General features: G+C 49.7%; 1 protein-coding gene across 5 annotated transcripts in view; it reads left to right on the top strand.

The window, feature by feature from the left end:
• The first annotated feature begins 1,354 nt into the window (after positions 1-1,354).
• SPARC (secreted protein acidic and cysteine rich) overlaps positions 1,355-22,860 on the top strand; it is a 37,450-nt gene continuing 15,944 nt past the window's right edge. Inside the window, exons 1-5 of one of the 5 annotated variants that reach the window (XM_070232632.1) lie at positions 1,355-1,479; positions 3,042-3,163; positions 4,087-6,138; positions 8,034-8,208; positions 15,533-15,587. The gene's annotated coding sequence lies outside the window, so the exon portion shown is untranslated. Of the gene's footprint in view, positions 1,480-3,041; positions 3,164-4,086; positions 6,139-8,033; positions 8,209-13,948; positions 14,201-15,065; positions 15,411-15,532; positions 15,588-22,860 lie in introns of those variants that run through there. The other 4 variants (XM_070232633.1, XM_070232631.1, XM_070232634.1 and 1 more) reach the window with 4 other exon arrangements.

Here is a 22,860-nt window from a genome sequence, read left to right on the forward strand (position 1 = left end):
AAATTCTTCCTTTTTACACTGTTAGAATTTGATGGCATAATTATATTAGCCCTGTGTCAATTCCTTTCTATTTATGACAAGTTTATCAGTTGGGTTCCTGGCAGGAAACAGATGGCACTTTCAAAATGGGTAATCTGAGAAATTAATTAAGGGACTTTATACAGACCTGGGCCCCATGAAGGTAAACCACAGGGATGGTGCAGGTCCCCAGGGCCAGCCACTGCAACGGGCCTGAGGTTTGACAGAAGTAGTTACTAGAACCAGAAAGGGGCCGCCGCCAGACAGGAGATGGGACCTTAGACTAAGAAACACAGCCAGGCTGTTGTGATCTCCCAGGAAAGGAGCTGGGGGAATAAATATGCCAGCCGCATTCTTCTTTCTCCTTCTTCCAGTCTCCTGCTGATGCTCCCCACTGGCAAATCCCAAGTGGGAACAGGCCATAGGAGCCCACTGATGTGGCTCTGTGCCCCAGAGCAGATGGGGAGGGGCTGAGAGTGAACCCAAAGGGCAATCAGAACACACCTGGCACAGCAAGGGATACCCTTTTTTTACTATGTACTAGTGATACAAACTTTCCTTTAAAATAAATGTGTTTAGGTTTTAAAAAATAAGATGTGTGGGGCTGGCCTGGTGGTGCAGAGGTTAAGTGCACACGTTCCGCTTTGGTGGCCCAGGGTTCACCTGCTCAGATCCCGGGTGCGCACATGGCACCGCTTGGCAAGCCATGCTGTGGTAGGCGTCCCATATATAAAGTAGAGGAAGATGGGCATGGATGTGAGCTCAGGGCCAGTCTCCCTCAGCAAAAAGAGGAGGCTTGGCAGCAGTTAGCTCAGGGCTAATCTTCCTCAAAAAAGAAAAAGAAAAGAAAAGAAAAGATGTATTGACACACATAATAGTCATTCTATAGTGGAAAGTTTTATTTGAGCCAAACTGAGGACCACAGCCCAGGAGTGCCAAGCACTCTGGGGAAGAGTGGTTTTCAGCACAGTTATGTACCATTTCCAAACAAAGAGGCAGACATCAAGCATGACGGGGGCACATTCTTTCAAGCGTTCGTGGAGATATTCTGTTACAGATTAGCACATACACAGCAAGTCAACACGGCCTTGGCGCTGTAGGAAAGGAGGCGTTCAGTCTTCTCTTTAAAGAGGGCTGGCATCAGACAAAGGGAGGTATAAATTTTTTATCTTCAAAGAGTACATTCTTTACTTTAGGGTAACAATTAAAGCAGATATACAATGTATCTTTGACAGGCTATAAGTCAAACTGCTCTGGTTAAAATAAAATTCAGGCCAAATCAGGTTTAAACCAGAATGGCTTCCCCATATACCTGAAAATATAAAATTTCTTGTAGCAGGTGAAATAAAGCAAATAATGCTATGGGTGTTACGAGGATATGGCAAAAATGGTGAAGGTGGCACCAGGTGACAGAGGTCTGCGAAGCCCTGCTGAGGACCACACTGCCAGCTCGTATTTTAGGTAATGGCCTCCTCTCCCTCCTGGCCCCTGCCTGGCTGCCTTTCCTCTGGACCTTTGAGAGTTGCTGAGAAACATTAGGGAAATGATTTTTTTTTTTTAAAGATTGGCACCTGAGCTAACAACTGCAGCCAATCTTTTTTTTTTTCTGCTTTATCTCCCCAACCCCCCCCCCCCCCCCCACACACACACAGTTGTATATCTTAGTTGCTGGTCCTTCTAGTTGTGGAACATGGGACGCCACCTCAACGTGGCCTGACGAGCGGTACCATGTCTGTGCCCAGGATCCGAACCCTGGGCCGCCGCAGCGGAGCACGCGAACTTAACCACTCAGCCACAGGGCCGGCCCTGGGAAATGATATTTTTAATTGGAAAGAGCCGGAGAGGCCCTGAGATGCCACTGGGTGAGGGGTCTGAGAGCCCCTGACATGGATCCATGCTCTCCTGGGCATTCCACTGCCCTGCTCCCCCACCCCCAAACCCACTCCCTTGGCTGCCCTCCCAGGGAGCACAGGGTCCTCTGTCTTATTCCTTGGTCAGCTGAGCAGCTGAGGGAAGCTGGACACTCAGGGATGCTGTCCTTGGGGCTGAGACTCTGGGTTGGGAACTAAAGGACCTTAAGGGGAGGAGGGGTCCCCTGCCTGTAATCAGGCCAAGCTGCCTCAGCTCTAGCTCACAAGCCAGCCATGGCCCGAGGGCTTAGGTAATGATCTCAGAGAAGCTTTTATTTCTCTCCAAGTTCCTGGGTGGCAGAAAGCTGTGAGACTGGCCGGGGATAAAAGAGACGGTTCTCAAAGGAAGCATCCGTCCTGCCTTTTCCTTGCCTCCGTCTCTAGACACAATGTCACTCCCTCAGATACGTAATTGCATCCATCCTCTGGGCTGGGCTGTGTGCACAGGCTGGGGACACAATGGAGACAAGGTATCGCTTCTCCCCTCACGAAACTCCCAGTACAGAGAGGAAGACAGATGAGTAAACAGTTATGGAGCCCACAGGGGACATGCCTAACGCAGACCTTGGGAGTCAGAGAGGCTTTCCAAAGGAAGCGATGTCTAGGCTGAGAACTGAGGGATGCTGGGAATGAGCAGTTTACGTCCACAGGGAAACTTCCCAGGCAGGGAGAACAATGTATACAAAGGCAGCCGGAGGTTCAAGAGGTCTGATAGAGCAATTACAAGTGGGTCTGTTTGTTAGAACGTGTTGGGGGGTGCGCAGATGGGGGTTGTCGAGAAACAGGCTGGAGGGGTAGGTGGGGACCAGGCTATGCAGGCACCTCTAGGTTCCTTAAGGAGCCTGGAGCGTATCCTGTGGGCAATGAAGTTGTTAGGCAGGGAATGATGCAATCAGATTTGTGCTCAGGAGACTCTTCATACTACCCTAGAGCTAGCTCTCAAATTTGTCCCCACATTCTCTCTCTCTCTCTCTTTTTTTTTTTTTTTTTGAGGAAGATTAGCCCTGAGCTAACTACTGCCAATCCTCCTCTTTTTTTTTCTGAGGAAGGTTGGCCCTGAGCTAACACCCGTGCCCATCTTCCTCTACTTTATATGTGGGACACCTACCACAGCATGGCTTTTTGCTGTGTGGTGCCATGTCCGCACCCAGGATCTGGATCTGAACCAGCGAACCCTGAGCCGCCGAGAAGCAAACGTGCGAACTTAACGGCTGTGCCACCATGCCGGCCCCATGGTGAGTTCTTGATAATGGAAAAATCATCACTTTCAAACAAATGCAACCATCGGGTGAGGCACAAGGGCTATATCGGTGACAAGACAGACGAGGTCCCTGCTCATGTGGCACTTAGACTCTGGGGAGATGGAGATAGAGAACAAACTCATAAACATACAAGATAATTCTGTCCTGTGATAAGTGCTACAAAGAAAATGCCCCAGGGTGGTATAATCGAGTGACTAGAGATTGGGGGGTGAGTAATGACGTTTTTGAGATTAGGCAGTTAGTGAAGGCTTCTCTCGAGAATTAGTTGAGCTGAGATCAGATGGATGGAGGGTGGCTTGTCTGTAAAGACCTGAGGCTAAAGCATTCCAGACAGGGGAACAGCAAGTGCCAGGCCCCTAAGGTAGGTGAACAAGGATCATGCTTGACAGAGAGAAGGCCAGTGGAGGTAGGGAAAGGAGCAAGGGAGAGAGCAGTTGGAGCTGAAGCCTGATAGGCTGGGCCCAGATCACACGGGACTGTGAGGGCCAAGAGAATTTGGATTGTATTCTAATGGAATAGGAAGCATTAAGACTGAATCAATTAGAACTAAGTTTGGGTGTACATAATAGAAAGCCCAAAAATAATAGTGGCTTAAACAAGATAGAAATGATTTCTCTCTCAGTAAAATTCCAGGGTTGATGCAACAGGTCCTTGGTCATCAGGCACCAAGCTATTTCTATCTTTTTGCTCCATCACTTTAGCTAATGGCTTCCATCTTTAAGGTCTCTTTGTGGTCTAACATGGCTGCTGTCACTCCAGCCATTATGTTTCAATTCCAGACAGTGGAAAGAAGGAAAAGAGGAAGGGCAAAAAAGATGGACTTCCACATGCTAATCAAAGTCTGTATTGCTGCAAACAATAGCTCTGTCCATTGGAGTCCCTTTTCATTCCACCAGGAACGAGTCTCTGCCAGACAATATAACCCCACCACCTTGAGGAGGAGAAGTGACGAAGAGGCCAGCACAGTCTGCTGTGCAGCTGAGAGCAAGCATGTGAGGAATCTGAGGCGGAACCACGTCAAGAGCACAAAAAGGACGTGACACATGAGACATTTGGGTTTAGCCACAAGCAGAGCTGCCTTTAGGGTGTACATGGCCTTGGCCACATGTTTTGGAGGGGGAGTGGGGCCCCTATCTATAGAAACCACTCGATTGAAAAAAAGAAGAAGAGAGACACACTTCCCAACTGAGTCAGATTCCTGACAGGATCCTTCTCAGAAGCTCCACACATCTCACTGGCTAGAACATGGATCCTGGGCATAGAATTCTGCCAGGGTTTAAGCAGGATGGGGACACGATGTGATCTGCATTTTAAAAGAGTCATTCTAGCTACTGTGTGGAAAAGGGCCTGTCATGGAGCAAGAATGGAAAGAATATCAAAGGAGGAGTCACAGACTTGCTCCCCGTGCTGATGCTTCACAAGTTAACCACGTGACCTTGAACAAGTGTCTCCCCCTGCCTGGGCCTGAGTTACCTCATTTCTCAGATTCCGTTGGCTGTTCCCTTCTCATTATGAAGCTAACATACCAGAGGTGGTTGCCTGTGGGCCTGGCAGGTCTCGGAGCTGGTCCGGGTCCTGGAGAAGCCCCTCCAAGGCTTGGACCCACAGCCCTTGGTGCCCAGAGTGTGCAGGGAGGATTTCAGACATCAACATGCCCCTGAGGGACCCTGGCATCTCCAGCTCCCAGATTTCTTCTGGGTGGCTCTCCTGTCCTGATCTCCTTGACCCCGTATCTCTGAAAGGCACCAGCCTTCAGGCCTGGGCACCCAGGTTCCAGAAAGAGGGAGAAGGCCCAGCCCCGGCTCCTGTTTGCCCCTCCACCTGCCCCTGGCTCTGTTGCTCCTGCTCTGTTTCTGCCTCCAGCTGTCTCCTCCATGTTTGCCTCTCCTCTGCTTCCTCTGGGTGCCTCCGTGCTCCCACATGGACTTCTGACATCACCACACCGGGCCAGGCTCCAGGCTCAGTGAGCGCAAGGAGCAGACGTGAACCATTCTTGGCCCCCGCCCTCCAGGGCCCCCGGTCAGGATCTTCTTTCTCTGCTCTTGCTACTCTTGATGTCGCTCCTCTTTGGTGGGTCCTTCTCTCACATCCTTTTGTCTTTCCCTCTCTGTCTGATTCTCTATTTTAAAAGCATAAAACAATAGTTGATTATATGCTCATAAGAAATCCAATATAGAAGTATACAGAAGTAAGTATAAAGGTCCCCTCACCTCCGTTTTCCACTCCGATCCATCCCCTCTCCAGAAGCTGCCATTACTTCCAGTTTTGCGTGCATGCATGGCTAACCCTGGTCTCTGCTCAGAGCCCTCTCCCGTCTCTCTCCTCTCTCTCTGACTCTGTGTGGGCTTCACAGGGTCTCAGTCCCTCTGCCTTTCTCTCTGCCTGTCTTTTCTGTTTGTGTCTCTTTCTCCTGCTTCTCTCATTGTCTCTCTAACTCTGTCCCTTTCTCTCTCTGTCTCTGCCTCTCACTCCCTCACTCTTTCTTCATCTGTCTCATTCTATTGCTGCCCCTCTTGTCAAAATATAGTTTTCTAAAAGTTAAAAACACACTCATACAAGTAAAAAATGAGCGCATGTCAATAACTGATTTACCCCGTTAATGAGGGAATAAGCAGGTGCTGAAGCTGGTTCAAGAGAATTCAAAGAGAGATCATGTATCTATAGGCACTGAAAGAAAGCTGGAAAAAGGCTGCTAGGTCATATACAAAACTGGTTAACCTCCCACCAGGCATTAAAACTTAACCTCCGGGGTTCTTTCTTTAACTGGACAGAGACCTACGAGTTAACATGTAACTTCAGAGTCAGAGTCCTAATCAACAGTAAACAGCAAATCAAATAACACCCCATCCCCTAGAGAAGACGGTGATCCTTGGATGGGCTTGTAGACCATGCTCCAGTCGAACGTTGAAAGGACATGTGTGGGCCTTTTGTCTTACTGCTAAGTTTTGGTAAGTTTTCTCCACATTTGTTTCTCGGTGTCTCTTTCTTCTCTATCTACTCACCTGTCTTTTCCTGTCTCTCTTGGTCATGACAGACCGTCACAGTCTATCTCTCTCTTCCTCTGAGTCTGTCTCTCTTCTTTCGACTCTCTCTGTTTCTTGATTTCACAAAGTCCTTTTGTTCACCTGGGAGTAAACCGTGTGCCAGGACCTGTGCTGGGAGCTATGGCGAAAAGACAAAGCCAGCTCCGACAGACAGGCCCCTGCCACTATGTCTGCATTTCTTTTCAGAATTGGAAGGAAATCAAATGGAAATTCTGAGCGCTTGGAGGAGAGGAGCTGAGGGTGTGGGACGTGGCAGGGAAGGGAGGGCCGGTGAGCGGCAGTGGGCTGTCGCGAGCTCCCAGCTTCAGCCGGCTGGGGCAGAGATGATTTCACACCACAAAAATGTCTGAATCAGGAGAATAACCCAACTTGGGATGGGGCTGGGAAGCCGGCAGCTTAGTGGGGGAGGGGAGGAGTTGGGGATCTGTGTTGGGACCAGGGGCTAAGATGGGTGGCTGGCTATGACTCATTGTGGCCCTTGGATGTCCTCACTGTTCTGGGATTTCAGGAAAGAAACGCTTTCTTCTCCCATGTTGTAACTGAAAGGACAGAGCCGGCCTCTGGAGAGATAGCAGGGTGGACTCTGGGTTCAACCCTGGAGAATCTTAAGGCTCTGCTAGCAAACCCGAGGGTCTGAGTGAGGGAACCAGGGGAGGGAGAGAGTCAGCAGACAGAACAGAGCAAGAAGAGGAAACACTGAATGTAAAGGCTGGAAAGCCTCTAAGTTGATGAGATAGTGACTTCCAAGCATTTTCTTAGCTGCAGAATCCTCTGTTCACATGAAGGACCATTATTAAAATAGCCAAACAACAGCTGCTTCTGGGAGTCCAAGGGGGGGTCCTGAGCCCCCTCATCTTGGTCCTCCTCACCTGATGTTTGGAAATTATGACCTAACCCGACACCCTTGTTTTACAATTGAGCAAACTGAGGCCCAGAGAGGGGAGATGAATTGCCCAGGTCATTTATGGAATGAGTGAGGAACCCAGGTCCCTGACTCCTTGTCCAGTGCTCTTTTCCAAAGGATGGGAAGGACAGAAAGAGAAGAGATCCAGGCCAAAGGGAAGGAGAGAAGAGAAATGAGAAGATGGAGGAGAAGACGAACAGATCAGACGAGAGAAGCAAGCAAGAGGCTGGGTCTCTTTAAAGTTTTCCAAACCAGGAGCTTAGACATTGGCCTTCCTCCTGGAAGAGTACAGGAGAGGGCCAGTCAGTCCCCTTAAAGAGAGGTGAATCCAGCGCCTGTCAGCGAAGGTACAACACTCGACACTCGTGGCTCAAGAGGAGATTTCTCCAGCAGATGGGTTTTGTTTGGAGAAGAAAACATAAAAAGGGGAGGAGGGATCCAGAAGCCTCTGGGTAGGGCACACGCCCTCCAGGTTGGCTCGGGCCCCACTAGTGCTGGTGTCGTGTCTTAGAGGGGCTGCTCACATCTGCCATCTGCCTGCCCCTGAAGTTCTGCTCGGTTGAAGCAGGGATGGGCTGGGGACCTGGAAACCTGCCCGCTTGGCCGTCTTTCTGTCCCCTTAAGTCTCCTGAATGGAACCCCTAGAGCTCCACAGAAGGCAGTTTGAAAACCACTGACATGGAGAATCTCGAAGATCCATTACAAGTTCCCGTCTGAGGAAAGGAACAGGGGCCAGGAGTGGGGGGAGAGGACATATCGGGGCAGTGTTGGATCCGCCTCAGAAGAGGGCAATGAGCCTGCCTTGTCCAGGAAGTGGTGGAGAAAAAGAGACTTGGGTTGGAGAAGGGGGTAGGGGCTCAGCTGCTTAATCCAGCTCTCCCTTCTTGTCCCCCAGCTGCCCCGTCCCTGGGACCCAGAGAAGACCACCGGAGCCTCCAGGCTGGCCCCCAGGACAGCTGAGTCACAGCACCGGCTGCCACGTCGCTGGGCTGCCAGGCCGTCATTATTTCTGGTTCCACAGCTGCTAAAACTGAAGAGAGGTTTGGTCTGCGGGCCACGTCAGGGAACATGTAAGAGCTGCCACGTTGTAGGGTTGGGTTATTGGGCTTCCTCCCTTTCAGAAAAGATTTCCAGGCATTTGGGGTTTCAGAAGAAAATTGATGCCTGCGTGTGAGTGTTCCCTGGACCTGGACCAGCAGCTGCAATGTTACAGAGTCAGGGATGGGAGGAGACAGAACCAATCCACTGCCGAGCTCCTCCAACCCTGCCCAGGACTATGGGGAGACAGTTCAGGCCAAAGGGAGCCCTGCACCATCAGCCATGGATACAGGACCCGCGAGAAAGGCTAAAGGGCTATGAAACCTATAACACAAATCTTTAGCGGTTAGAGAGTGCTTGTCCACATCAAGGGCAAAGGCGTTTTCTCAGTGAGCTTTAATAGAGCAATAGGCCAAAGAACTTGTTAGCTTGGGTCAAGTCCTAGCTCTGCCATTTACTGACCAGGTGACCCAGGACAAGTCACTTCACTTTCCTGGAGTTTAGTTTCTTCTTAAGAGAAGGGCATTGGATCAAACAAACATTTCCCAAAAGGTTTTTCAGGGAACACAAGTTCTGTGGGATGTGTTCAGAATTTCATGAAAAAAGAGGGCTCTGTAAAGTTTAAATGGAGTTACACAGGTTTCTTCTCTGCAGACCTTTTCAGAGCCTTTAATGTTCAAATGTGCTTCAGGAATATCCATGAGGAAGGCGACGAATGCTATATTAGCAGAACTGCTTGAACCTAGGGGCCCTCTTTTTTTCTGAGGACTAATATTTTGCGGAACACACTTTGGGAAATGCTGAATGATTTAATGATCTAATTGTAGGATAACTAACATTTACTAATAGCTTAGGATATGCAACAGTGAGCCAAATGCATTACAAATGTGATCGCCTTTAATCCTCACAGAACCTCCTAAAGTGGGGGTTCCACTTTACCCTTGAGGAAACTAGCGCTGGAGGTTAAATAACGTGCCCCAAGTTTTTCAGAGTTAAATAACTTGCCACAGGACCCAAACTCAGAGATCTGACTCAAACTCAGAGATCTGACTCAAAAGCTGGGCCTTTTAACTTTGCTCTTGTATCTACTGACTCTAAAACCCATGCTCGCTTGAATCTTACACTGACTTCATACCCAGGAGGGTCGAGAATTATACACATGTTCATTTTACAGACAAGGAAACTGAGGTAGAGAGGAGAGGTGAGGTGTTCGAGGACAGATGTTAGGGCACAGGTCCCACTAAGGGTGGAACCCAACTCAGAACTCAAATTAATGCTGCTTCTTGGGTGGGTTTGTGTCAACAGGAGAAGGTGCAGCCAACACACTGTTAACCATTTGTCACTTCAGTGAAGAGGGGGCTCTGTGAGGAGATATGTCTGTGAACTCTGCCTGGAACCCCGGGTGGAGGCAGCTGGTGTAAAGAGTCTTGGACCGAGTGTTAAGAGTGTGGAGTTTTCATTTCAGCTCCACTGTGGGCCAGCTAGGTGACCTTGGGCAAGTCCCTGAGGGACACTCTGTCTGCCGAAGCCCAAAACGTGCTTCGCGAATCCTGATTTTTCCACCTAATAGACTAAAGGTGCTGCTCAGTAGGACTGTGGGTATAGAAGTCCTTTGTGAGCTGTAAGAGGGCTGAGGGGAAATTCTGAAGCTGCTCAGTGGGAGTGTTGCGAGTGGGGAGGGTGCAGAAGTGAAATCTTATCCTCCTTTCTGGCCTTGCCCGGTCAGCGATCACTTTGTCCAGGGGACCAAGGGCCAGATGACAATGAGGTCTTTGTGCCCTTCAGCCAACGGGAGGGCGGACCTGGGGAAAGATACAGTAACAAGACGACAGGCTGAGTCAGTCTCCAGCGTGCCCAGGCCTTCTTAGCTTGCCAGCCTTCACTTTGAGCCAGACACACAAAGGGTGCATTTCAAAGCTGTGATACATAATCTTTAGCCCAAAGGGGTCAGCTGGTCTCATTCCTGCCTCCAGAGACTTGGAGCAGCCAGAGCTGGCCTCAGCCTGGGCCTGGGGTTGGGAGACCAGAGCTCCAGGCCTAGCTGTCCACACTGTGACCTTGGGCTCTACGATCCTCAATTTCTTCAGCCGTACAAGGAGGGTGCAGGATTGGGTAGGGCCTAAGCTCTAATCTTTGAAAGAGTCATGGAGCTTCAGCCTGAGCTTGAAGGATGGATGGGTTTGGGGCCGATGGGGAAGAGAGGCAGCCTCACCAAGAGCATGGTGTGGGCAGAGGTGTGTACAGGGAGGGATGGGGAGCGGGGGTCTGGGGTTGAGCTACTTGTGTGGATTCCTGGCTTCACCCCTGTGGGACTTTGAGCAAGTTCATTAGTTCTCTGAATCTTTGTTTCCTCGTCTTTAAAATGGGAATGGTAATTGTACCCACCTATGGTAGAGAAAATAATAGCCCCACAAAGATGTCCAGGTCCTAATCCCTATCATTGTAAACACGCTGCTTTACATGGCAAAGGGGACTTTGCAGATTAAGTTCAGGATTTTGAGATGGGAAGATTAGCCTAGATTTTCTGGGTGGGCCCAATGTAATCACAAGAATCTTTGTAAGAGGGAAGCAAGAGAGTTGAAGTCAGAAAAAGGAGACACAGGGGCTGGCCTGGAGCATAGTGGTTAAGTTCACATGTTCTGCTTTGGCGGCCCAGGGTTCACCGGTTTGGATCCTGGGTGTGAACCTATACATTGCTTGGCACACCATACTGTGGTAGGCGTCCCACATATAAAGTAGAGGAAGATGGGCACGGATGTTAGCTCAGGGCCAGTCTTCCTCAACAAAAAGAGGAGGATTGGCAGCAGATGTTAGCTCAGCAGTAATGTTCCTCAAAAAATAAAAAAAAAACGGAAAAGGAAAAGGAGACACAATGTCAGAAGCAGAGCTTGGAGTGGTGAGCTTAGAAGACGGAGGGTGGGCCGTAAGCCAAGGAGTACAAGCGGCCTCTAGAAACTGAAAAAGGCAAGCACACAGATTCTTCCTTAAGCCTCAGAAGGAGCACAACCCTGCTGACACCTTGATTTTAGAACTTCTGACATCTGGAACTGTGAAGTAATTAGTGTGTGTTTTAAGTCACCACATTTGTGGTGATTTATTAGAGCAATAATGGGAAACTAACGTACCACTCCACTGTGAATGTTAAGTAAAGACTAACCAAGATAGTGAACATAAAGTGTTTTGCCCAGTGTCTGCTCAGTAGTATTGGATACTATTATCTCTCTTCCCGGTTTAATGATAATTGTTCCAACCAGACCTGGTCCCCTACAGGCCCTCAAGTTCCCACAGGCAAAATTCAAGTGTTTTACCTGCAAGGCCCACTCAGGACTCATGGCCTGGAGAGCTGGGCATTGAGATCCCGACACTGTTTCCAATGTAAGGGTTTAGGGGATGCTTCTTGGCGCTGCTTTTATGCATGTAACTTTCTGCTTGGTTGCTTTTCTCCCCCCCAGAAGCCAAATCGACAGAGCCTCCGCGATCTGTTTCCAGAGTTCGGGCCTCTCGCCCCCTGGCTAGGTGTTCCGGCCTGTTCCTGGGAGCACTGGTTGCCCACCTGTCCAGCCCCGGTCCAGCTCCCAGAGGTGGCCCATCAGGCAGTTTGGGTGACAGGGTCCCTGGAGTTACTGAGCAGAAGGACAAGCAGGTTCTTGGTGGGGTTGAGGCTCTGCCTCAGGGGACCTGGTTTTGAGTTCCAGCTCCACTGGGTGATTGCAGCCTCAGTTTCCCCATATCTACAGTATAGGTTCTAAGCCCTACCCTGACTCCCTCACAGGACTGCTCTGTCCGAGGTGAGGAGGTACTTTGGAATGGCCAGAAGGGTATAAAAACGGTAGGAAAGGAGAAGAGGAGGAGGAAGGAGAAAAGGAAGAAGAGGAAAAGGTGGAGAAGGGGCTCTCGAATTGGCAATTCTAGCCCCACTTCCAGTTACGTGTAGAAGCCACACTCTCTCCACCCCAGGGTCTCGGCACTTATTCTCCCCTTTGCCTGGAATACTCCTCCCCCAGCCCTTCTCACTGACTCATCATTTAACTTTTTTCTCAGAATGTACCTCCTCCAAGAAGCCTACCCTGTCTGCCCTATCTAAAGTAGTCCCCCCATCACTGTCTCGTTTCATCCTGTTTATTTCATTCATAGAATAGGTCACAACCTGAAACTAGTTTATCTTCTGCCTCCAGCTGTTAGAATGTAAAGCGCATGAAGAAAGTCTTTGTCCAACTTATTGCTATATCCCCAGTGCGATGGAGTCAATGAATGAATGAATGAGGTAGCTGATCTTCTGGGAGGTGTGGGGAGCCTGGATGCCATGTAGCTGTGAGCATTCCCAAGGCAGTGGGCAGTAGAGCACCCCAGAATTCTAAGGATGGGCTGGGTGCTAGTTCAGGAAGTGCAGGATCAAGGTAGAGGGGGTGGCGCCTTGAGGCACACAGCTGGACATTGGCTGGCTGGGGTGGTGGGCAGGCGGCAGGGCCCCCAAGGTACTCTCTTCTCATTCTGCAGGCTGAAAAGCTGATCCAATCTGATGCTGGGTCAGCAACACGCTGAACTGAAGAGCCGGGTACCAAACGACTGTGGAGTCTAGAGTCCACAGATGTCTGAGCTGAAGGGGAATTCAGGAGTGGGTAGAGTGTAGTGGATAAGTGCTTGGGCTCTGATGCCCCTTAAACCTGGGTTTGAATCTCTGATTTGCCATGTACTTGGTGCATGAGCTTGGGCAAGTGGTTGATCTGAACTTCATTTTGCACATCTATAAATGGGGATAATAACAGTTCCTATTTCATACAGGTTAGATCAGAAAATATATGCCAAGGACTCAGCTCAGTGCTTTGCACATCATAGGTGTTTAATAAATGCTGGCTCTTGTTACTACTATTATGCTATCTAATCTATTTACAAATGGAAAAGGTGTAGCTCAGATGGGGGCAGTGATGAGCCCAAAGTCACTCATTGACTCAGTGGCAGAGCAGGGACTGGCCCCCAGGTCTGCCACATCAGGCCCAGTTGCACTTCTCTCTCTTCCTGTAAAGCCCTTGATGGTGGCAGGAGGACCAGCCTTAGTCCTAGTGGTCTCCCTTCCTAAGTCATGGTCATCCTGGCTTCAGAGGCTCCTATTCTCCCAGGGTGCTCTCACCCCCGGACATAAAACCTATCAAGTTTTCCTCTGAAGGATCCTGGCTCAGGGTCTCCCCACAGGGGCCTGGGAGTGGCCTCCAGATGGGATCTCTGTCCCAGAGCTTTAGCCTAGCCCCAATCAGCTTTCCAGTTCCTGAACCAAAGGCCACATTGGAACTCCAGCCAAACACAGGGAATGGTTCCATTGGCTCATTCTCATCAGAATCATTATCTTAGTTTATGAAGAAAAACACAAAGTTTAAGTTAATTTTAGTCCTCACAATGCCTGGGAACTATAGCAACCAATCCTATAAAAAAATATATACATCTGTCCAGATGGCAAAATAGATATCTGAGGAGTCTGCCAGCAACCTGTATTGAACAGCTGAGGCAGAGCATCAGCTCTTGGCTTTGGGACCAGGGAGAGGCCTTGGGGATCATCTGGGGCAGAGATCTTTTTTTGGGTTCCTGACTAGTCCCTTTGAGAACCTGAAGGAAGCCATAGACCTTCTCTGCAGAAAATTGCACAGAGGCCCAAACTGGTACCTTTAATTTTTGCAGGTTTGAGGATCTCTTGAAGACCAGTGTTGGGCACTATTCCAGGCTAGAGCTCTGTTAAAAGACAGCTCGCTCACTGACTGAGCCAACTTTGTGTTGGCGACTGCTCTAGACACTTGGAACACTGGGGTGAGCAATGTGTGTGAAGGCCCTGCTCTCGTGGAGTTTCTGTAGCGGGAGAGAGAAAGTTTCTGACTGTGACAAGTGCTAGGACGGAAATAAAGAGAGAGGCAAGGAGATTGATTTAAGCTGGGTGGTCAGAGGGCCTCTCTTAGGAGAGGACATTGGAACAGAGACCAATGAGGTGAGAAAACTCCAGGCAGAGGAAAATCAGACGGAAGAGTGTCGCTGGCAGAGGTAAGAGCAAGTGCAGAGCTCCTGGGCTGAGAGTAACTTTGGGGTTGATGAGGAACTGAAAGGAAGCTGGTGTGGCTGGAGTAGAGTGATGGAGGAGGAAAGTGGCAGGAGGAGAGGATGGCAAGAGGCAGAGCCCGCATCTTGTGGAGGTCTGTGAGAACGTTCTCTGCCTTCTCCCTTTCCCATGTTATTCAAACCCAACCCATGCTTCAAGATCCACCTCTTCCATGAAGCCCTCTCTGCCTGCTCCAACCTAGGGATCCTGCCTCTGAACCCCTGGGGCTAAACCTCAGAGTCTGTACCATTCATGTGAGGGCATGTATCCATAAGGCATGTCCTCTCAGCTTGTCCAAAGTTCCTTGAGGGCCAGATATTAATTCTTGCACCTCCGGGAGTGCTAGGCATTTAATAAATATTCAACCAAGACCTGTTGCACTGTCTTGGTTGGGCATAGTATAACCATGAAGCAAGTTGACTGCAGAATCAGCCTGCCTCTGCCAGTTTCAGCCAGGTGATCCTGGGCAAGTGACTTAGCCTCTTTGAGCCTGTTTCCTTCTTAGTAAAATGGGAATAATAACAATATCTAAGTCAAGCGGTTGCTGTGAAGATTATTAAGTCCTCAGTAACCCTTGGCTCTTGTTACTTCTCTGATTATTGTCAATATCATCCCTCTCGTTATCTGTTCTATACTGATGACACAGATCTCCCAGCTAGAAAGCTAATCTTTCATGTGTCTATTAGTGGTGCAATTAGAGTGATTATTTTTAGAACATATCCCAAATCATCAACAACGATGCCATCAGTGGCAGCTTTTCTTGTCTGTACAGAGGCCGGCCCTGGCCTTGCCTTTGTCACAGTACCCCTTGAGTGGCTTTGCCCTTCTCAGCATTGCCTAATGTTAGGGAGGGCTCTTGTAAAGATCGCTGGTGGTGAAGTCAAGATATGTGGGCCTGGCTCTGCCACTAGGGGCCCTTGGGTAATCGCTTGCTCAGAACTCCAGGCCTCAGTTCCCCTCTGAACAACAAGGACGTTGTTCGAGGTGATTCCTGTGTGCCTGTCCAGCCCTGGCACTCCGTGAGTCTGTTTAGGCAGCAGCTCCAGAACCCAGGAGGCAGGCATGGTGTGGAGTCTGCTCAGGACGGCCCACTGCAAGGAGATGGAGAAAGAAATGGAAGACAGACGCAGCTCTGGCTGTGGGGAGAAGGAGGAGGTGGGAGGAAGGAGGAGACAGAGGAGGAGGAGGGACCGTGGGGTGGCGGGGGAGGCAGACCCAGCCCAGAGCTCTGAGTGGTTTCCTGTTGCCCGGCTCTAAACCCCTCCACATTCCTGCAGACCTTCAGACTGCCCGGAACACGCTCCGCCAGCCAGCCGCCTGCCCGCCACTGAGGTATGCACGACCCCTGCCCTGCCTTTCCCTTCTCTGGCCGCACCAACCCCGAAACCCTATTCCCTCCACCAGTTTGCGCACATCGGAGAGGAAGCTGTACTGGAGGTCTCTGGGATCAGGGATGGGGGATGCGCATGTTCTTCGGGCTCCATCCTCCTCCCCTTAAGGGCAGGGCCGAGGGCTCACAGCCTGTTGCTTTCCAGGTGTCTTCACAGTATAACTTGGTTTCCCTTTTAGGTTTGCAGAAAATAATCTCACTGTGTCTCTGAGGGAGTATTTTCTCTCTCTGTCTCTCTCTGTGTCTGTTTCTCTGGTTTTCGAGGCTGCCTGCCTGTCCTCTTCGCTCCCTTTGCCAATGTGGCAGCCTCTGCCTTTCCTGGGAATCTGATCCTGTCACAGCTGCAGGAGGGAGTGGCTGGCAGCCCTGCTCCCCATTCCAGGAGAAGAAACTTCCTAGACTGGGTTCTTGGTCAGGGGCTCTGTTTTCCAAGAGGGACTTTGCAGGAATGACAAACTGATCTCCGGCAGACAAAGGGGGAGGCTTCACCCCTAATCCACACCTCCAGGAAGGTTCCTGTTTCCTTCAAATTCTCCCCCATCCACCACCGCCTTACACATGCGCACACGCGCGCGCACACACACACACACGCACACACATACACACACAGACTCCAGTGCCATTTGGCCTGAAATAGCACCATCAGATAATCAGTCTTGGGTTAGGTGTTGCTCCCATCCTGGGCTCCCTGGGGTACAAACACAGGAACGCACCAGCGATAGCCCCCTAGTGTTCTAGATCTGAAGACCCCAGACATCTGATATTATACCACTAAAGGGCTGGCCCAAGGGAGGCTGGGGTGGGGTTGGGGGTGAGCTGATGGGGGCAAGGAGGTCCATGCCAACCTTCTCACAACTCTTTGTTTTGAGAAGCCCAAACCCTACAAAGAACTGGTGTGTAGCCTTTTGGGGTGTTAGCTCTTCTTCAGATAAACAAACCCCTTGCTGTCTTTACCCTTGTTGGCTCCATTGGCTGGTTAACAAGCAGACTTCCTGAGTCCTGAAGGACACCAAGGGAAAAGGGGGCACTGGGATGACCATGTCTTTCAGGAAGCCCAGTCTGCCCAAAATGGAACAGAGAGGCACACATTTTCCTCCAGAAAGGACAGCATTCTAGGCAGAAAACACAGAGAAAATATTTCTCTTACCAGCAATTCTCTTGGGTTGCATTTCTGTACACCCAAGTGCTGATGGTAGAGCGAGAAGCAGATCAGAAGTAGGATGGCAGACTTAAGGCGCACTTACTTAGGTAAGTGTTTCCTCTGGACTTAGTTTCCCTACCTATGAACTGAGAGGGTTGGGCTTGAAGGTCTTCAGGGTGCCTGATGTCCTTGGAAACTTTCAAAGGAAAGTCTCTTAAACCAGAATCCGCGGACTGGCCTTTGAATGGGCTTCGAGGCATCTGCAAGCCCCTTAAAATTGGATGTACGATAATGCATGTGTGTGTGTGAGAGAGAGAAAATACAAGAGGGTGTTCACAGCCTTCAATCTTAGGATATTCTCAAATGGAGGCATGACCCCCAAAACAGCCAGAGAGCATAGTGGGAGATGGAGCAAGTGGGACTAGAAGCAAATGTATATTTGCGGGAGGATGAAAAATTTTGCAATGGGAGTGGTTGGGGAAGAGAGAGTTAACTCTCAGCCGTCAGCTGCCACATCGACAAAGTTTGGAGCAAAGGGAGGAAGGGAGGGGTGGGCGGGCGGGGGGTGCCTGGAGAAGGAATCAACTTTTGAAACTTTCTCCAAGTCCCACCCCCCCCCCCCCCCCCCCCCCCGCCACCCCCCCAAAGGCTCTTCTTTGCCATGACTCACTCCAGGAGGAATGCGAGTTGCCACGGCAACCTTTTTTTCAGGGTCTCTGCCTGCTGACTGGGAGGGGACACTGGGAGCGCTCAGAACTTCAGGCTCGGTCTGACTATCCCCCACTCCACTCAGTCCCCAAATACCAGGACAGCAAACTCTGGGCCCTGCCCTTCTGATCTCCCAGGATGGTAGGGCAGCAGGGGGGGCTATGATAAACTTCGTGGACAGGGTGTTTGAAGACCTGAGTTTTAGTTCCAGCTCTGCCCCAAAAGTGCCATTGACTTTGAACAACTTACTTCTCCTCTCTGAGTCCTAGCTTGCTCCTTGGTTAAAGAGCGATAACAGCTGCCACCTCAATGGGATACTGTGTGGACAAAATGGGATAATGCACAGGGGAGCACCTGGTAAACTGAGGCCTTCCCTCCTAATGCGATGGGTTTTCAGAATGGATAGATTTACGGCATCCAAAGAGTTGGTGAGATCCCAGCTTTTTTCTCTGGCAAATCCATCATCTTGGGGTTTGTATATAACTTCCCTTTATTAAAAGTGCTGATAGGCGTGTCTAACAAAGTTAAATATTGTTGAAATTCAATTTAATTTGAGGACATCCTTGAGTATTTCCCAAGAGTTTGTACCCTCCAGTGTGGAAAGAGCATTGGCCAAGGCACGAGCAGAAGTGGGTCCTAAACTCACAGTGAGTGACGTTTGGAAAGACCCTTCCCCTCTCTAGGCCTCAGTTTCCTGATCTGTTAAATGGGGAGTCTAAGCTAGATGGTCTCCACATGCCCCCCCAGCTCTGAAGTCCTGTGAACCTAAATCCAGACGCTGCTTCCATTGGAAGCAATCGCTGGCCTACATTTTGAACACACCCTGTCCCTCTAGTTGAAAAAGAAACAAGAGAGGAGGGGCCAGGGGGATCTCGGGTTGCATAACAGTCCTGCTAAAATCTTTATCCATCTGTAGAGACAGTTAACCAATAGCAGGGCTGAGGTTTGCTATGTATAAGAGAGCTTTCCTCGCTGAAAATAAACTATAAATAGGGAAGGATGGTGGAGGAAAGGAAAAAGCTGAGGATGTGAGCTTATAAACAAGCCCTCTTGTAAACACGAGAATATTTGGCTTTTGAGGTGATTTAAATAGGTAGCTAAACGTGCAGAGATAAACAGGGACAGACACAAACCCTTGAGGATGCAGGGTACAAGCATTTCACCAACAGGCACCCACTGGCACAACTAAAAATAAATGCCTGAATACATGAGCAGACACAGAAGGCCACTTAATTCTCCCTGGATGATTCCTCGACTCATAGACAAGTTCCAGGTACACATCTTGATGCATGTGCAAAGTCTGATCCTTACTTGTACAGGCTGAAGCAGACAGACGCTGAGTCAGACACACAGACACAGCTTTACACAGAGGTCCACAAGGCCATAGGTAACTTATACAGACACACTGTCAGGCTTGCAAACACAACTGCCATTTGTAGCCACACACAGATGAGCACAGCCAGACATGACTACAGGTCATGACAGAGAGACAGACACACACATACAGCACCAGACCACCTGTTACATTTTACAGATTGAGAAATTCAGACTCAGGAAGGGAAAATAACTCACTCAAGTTCACACAGTAAACGTGTCTGAGCCAAACTTCCAGATGTTCGGAAACATCCAGATGTTCACCTTGCTTTGTGCTTGTTTGTTTCATCTGATCAGTTTGGTATCATGCCTACACACCTCCCGCTATACAACAAGCCCTGTGGATACTAAGTGATGAGCAGTGCTTTCTCTGTCCTCTTTGCTGGCCGGTGATGGCCTATCCCAGCCCACGTGACTTTGTCCTTTAGGGCAGCAGACATGGCTAACAGGGAGTCTGCTCATTTCCTTCCTGCTGGCTCCTTCCCTAAGCTCCTTTACAGGAGCAAAAGGATGCTGGAGCCGAGCTTTCAGCCAACCCTGGGGATTAATGAAATTACCTTTTCTCTAGAGCACAGAGCCTGGACCCTAAACCCAACCCTGAACTTGGGAACAGCTGGGCTGAGCAGGGCCAGGTCCAGCAAGCAGTGACTTGACAGAATTATTTAGAAAAACAGCCTTCTCCTCATGCAGGATGAAGTGTCTTAGACAGAAAATTAACTCTGCCTTCACTCCTCAGGCATAGAGCTCAATGTCTTAGGGAAAATATGGATGGAGGTACCACGTTTCCCAGAGCTGGGTTCTTTCAGAAACTTGGGATTAACCTACCTCATCTGGGGATCCTGCTGGGTCATGTTGTGTTAAGTCATGGGATCAGGAGCCCAGACTGATCAGATGAAAACAGAAACAGAACCAAACAAGGTAAACATCTGGAAGTCTAGCTGAGGCACGAGCTTGTATGACCTCGAGTAAGTCGTTTTCCTTCTCTGATCCTCAGTTTCTCTCTCTCTCAAATCAGAAGCATGACAAATAGGTCTCACGTGTCTTGACAACTTACTAACTTAGCTTAGATAATACAACTTAGCACGTACTGGTAGTGGCTGCCAGAAGAACTGTGTTCAGGATTCAGATGCCACTCTGAACTTTAGGGGAAAAGCCCATATGATTGATTAGTAATGTCTGCCACATGCACAGGAGAGGCAGGTGGAGGCATCCATGCCACGTATTTGCTATCTTCAGAATGTGGCAGCCTGGACACTTTGATGTTCTTCCTCATCCCTTCCATTTGTGGTCACCCGGATGCAGCAGTGGTCCCTAGGGGGAGCCAAGGAGGAGAGCCTGTAGCTCCACCCTGGGCCTCTCTTAACCACAGTGAAACGTGGCATCTCAGATGCCTGGAATCAGATGCGTGGAATCTCAGTCAGGCTGATGCTAGTCTCAAACTCTGGGGCTACTTCTGAGTTGCCCCAGAACCTCTTCGATCCTAGGCTTGAGCACCTATAACACCCTAAAACCTTCCCTTAGCTTCTTCCTTTCCAGCAAGAAATATTAGAAGTAGAAGCAGAGAGTCAAGGGGGAGGCTGCGAGAGGTGATGCTCTGATAGGCTTCTGCCTGAGTCACTCAGAACATCCGGGCTGAAAGGAACTTTAGGGACCACCTGGTTCAAGGGCTTTCCAACTGTGTTCATAGAGGAATCCAGAGATGCTCCAAGGCCTCTCGGGGGGTCCGAGTGAGTAGGACTTCCAGCCCCCATCTCAACTCCATTTTCACTTGCTTTTGTTTTTTAATTTCAAGCTGATTTATTGAATAGGTAATAATGCATTGACATGTTTCAACAAATTCAAGAGGCCTTTAGCTGTTTCAAATATTGGACTTCTGCAGAACACTTCATTGAAAGAAAGGGCTCCCTGCCTTACATAATTTTGAATACCACTGGTCTAAAACAACCTCCTCATTGTGCAGACGGGCAGGGGCAGGTGAGGTCCAGGGAGCAGAGGAGCCTTCCCTAAGTTTGCATGGTGAGCTGGGAGTAATGTTGCCAAGACTCGATCCCCGGGCCAGGACTCCTGATTCCACAGCACGAGACCACCTCTGAGTGGTTGCGTCTGCTCCGCAGGGTGTGAGTGCCAGTGTGGCCACATCGGCTGCAGTGGCACCTCTCTGGCTTGGCTTGGCCCTCCTTCTGAGTCCCAGCTCCCTGGCGAGCCTGGCTCCTGGGTTCTTTTATTAGCCTCTCAACTTATTTTCCTCTCCTTGGGCTTGTTTACCAGGAACATGTGTTTTTGGAACCCTTGTTTCTAAGCCAAACAGTGGGAGTAAGATATCTGGCTTGCGTCAGCAGCCCAACTAAGAGGCGAGCCTGGGGCCTGGCCTTTGTTTCTGTGTCCTCTGGAGGCTGGGCTGGAGTCCCCCAGGCCAAGAGGAGCAATGTCTCCCTTGTTCCGCCCCAACACCCTTTCTCCCTGGGCCACAGACAAAGATCTGGGATTCTTGCCCTGGATTCTTGAGGGGGATGGAGATTCTGGGATCCTTAGATTTTAAGATGCTCTTCCAAACACCATTGCTTGCTTCTTGTATTTTCTCATGTAAGTCACCTATGAGCCTTTCAACATAGGTGTGTTATTTCCATTTTACAGACGGAGAAATGAGTTGAGTCCCAGAGAGGGAAAGTCACTTTCTGAAGGTCACACGATTAAGTGGCAGAGTCAGGATTTGAACCTGTACCTTCTGTCTCCAGAGCACACGAGCTTAAGTTGATGTTACACTCACGCTATACAGGTTTATAACTGCTTGGTCTAATCTGGTAGCCACTAGCCACATGTGGCTATTTAGATTTAAATTAATTAAAATTAAATGCAGTCAAAAATTCAGTTCTTCATTTGTGCTACCAGCATTTCAAGAGTTCAATACCACTTGTGGCCCATAGCTACGTATTGGACCACGCAGATATGGAACATTTTCATCCTCTCAGAAAGTTCTATTGGACCGCATTGCTCCATAAACTTTTTCTACTCAAATCATATTTGATGAGTGCGACTCAGATTCTGTGCTTCGTGTTCTTAAGAGTCTGTGATTCCAAGACCTACAGTCTAAAATTCTATGATTCTGAGATTTCCCCCAGTTTTGCCTTTCAGTGACTTTTTTTTTTTTTTAAAGATTGGCACCTGAGCTAATATCTGTTGCCAATCTTTTTTTTCTTTTCCTTCTTCTCCTTGAAGTCCCCCAGTACATAGTTATATATTCTAGTTGTACGTCCTTCTGGTTGTGCCATGTGGGACACCACCTCAGCATGGCTTGATGAGCGGTGCTAGGTCCACGCCCGGGATCCGAATCAGCGAAAACCTGGGCCACCGAAGAGGAGTGCGCTGAAGTTAACCACTCAGCCGCGGGCCAGCCCCAGTAACTCTTTGGTGTTCAGAAAGAGCCCGAAGGAACCCTTTCTGTTTTGAGGGAGATGAGCTAGGGGTCTGGCTGTACTTTTCCATCCCCAGAGTCTCTCCAAAGAGAGAGAAGTGACCTCAGCTTCAGGTCCTGCTGGCAGCCGAGGCCGGGATTTCAGCCGTCTCCAGAGCAAATAAAGGCAGAAGGAAAGGACTCAATGTACGGACAGGAGGCGGCGGTGGGTGGGGGTGAGCGGCGTCTGCATGTGATGACCACGGAGCCAAGGGAAACACGCTTCTTCTCTGCACCTCGGGTCAGTTCACAGCCCAACTGGGCCCCGTTCAGGTGGGCACCTGGGAGGGAGCAGCCGCCAAGAGAAACAGTGTGTGAGGCGGAGAGCAGCCAGTGGTGGAGCGGGGCTGCCTGGTCCTCATCAGCACGGCCACTCACTCCCTGGGGCTCTCAGCATGTTTCTTCCCCTCTCTGAGTCTTCTTACGCATACTAGAGGGCAGAAAGACACGCCTCGAGACCCTAATGGGATGCTGGATTATGAAAACATTCTGAAAAGCATAAACATTTGTACCTTCACCAACTAAAGAGATACAAAGGGGG

The sequence above is a fragment of the Equus caballus genome, chromosome 14 (genome assembly GCF_041296265.1).
Source record: "Equus caballus isolate H_3958 breed thoroughbred chromosome 14, TB-T2T, whole genome shotgun sequence".
Taxonomy (NCBI): domain Eukaryota; kingdom Metazoa; phylum Chordata; class Mammalia; order Perissodactyla; family Equidae; genus Equus; species Equus caballus.